The 723-nt window shown below is 47.9% G+C and overlaps 1 non-coding gene across 1 annotated transcript; it reads left to right on the top strand.

Moving 5' to 3' along the window:
• Nucleotides 1–351: 351 nt before the first annotated feature.
• LOC149221900 (5.8S ribosomal RNA) lies at nucleotides 352–505 on the top strand. The gene has a single exon (XR_016249759.1). It is a non-coding gene; the product is annotated as a 5.8S ribosomal RNA (ribosomal RNA).
• The last annotated feature ends 218 nt before the right edge of the window (nucleotides 506–723 follow it).

Genomic DNA, 723 nt, shown 5'->3' with positions numbered 1-723 from the left:
TTCACCTTGTTTTCTTCCCTTCTTCCTTTTGATCCCTAGCTCTACAGAGAAAAGGGGGAATTGTTGTGGGCTGGTGTTCGGAAAGGATTAAAAGTAGTGCGAGCTCCCGGGGTGGCCACCCTAGTCCTTCTCGATTGTTGTTCCATGCATTTGCCCCTTTTTACGAGCGCGTGGGGCTTGGGGAGATTGTTCTCCATTTGAGCCTCCTCCTGTGAGGGGGGTAGGAACCTTTGTTTCTCTTTCTTTCATGCGCTTTTCTTCCTTTCCTCTTTTTGGCCCTTAGCCTTACATTTTTTGTGGGGGGTGCCCCTATTTAGTGTTGTGGCAGATTTTTCGGTAATACGTGGAAACGACTCTTAGCAATGGATATCTCAGCTCTTGTTACGATGAAGAAAGTAGCGAAATGCGATACTTAGTGTGAATTACAGAATCCCATGAATCATTGAGTTTTTTAACGCAATTTGTGCCCAAGGCCTTGGTCGAGGGCACGTCTATCTGGGCATCGCATCCCATTCAAATGCACTCCCTGTAATGTGTTATGGAGCAATAGAGCTGGTCGTCCATGCCCAATGCAATGCGATTGGCTGAAATACCTCAAGTGATGTTTCGTGGCATGTGTCGGCGAGTGGTGATCTTGTCCCCTCGGATGGGTAGTCGGTGTTAGTTGATGCGGGCTTTGTGTGGCATTGCTCAAACTTCCCTTACTCTCTCTTGTCCTCCCTA

The sequence above is a fragment of the Pinus tabuliformis genome, chromosome Q (genome assembly GCF_031772625.1).
Source record: "Pinus tabuliformis cultivar Carrire ecotype Pingquan chromosome Q, CPIR1, whole genome shotgun sequence".
In the NCBI taxonomy this organism is placed as follows: Eukaryota; Viridiplantae; Streptophyta; class Pinopsida; order Pinales; family Pinaceae; genus Pinus; species Pinus tabuliformis.
Note: the sequence above shows the minus strand (reverse complement) of the source record. Positions and strands in the feature narration are given on the sequence as shown.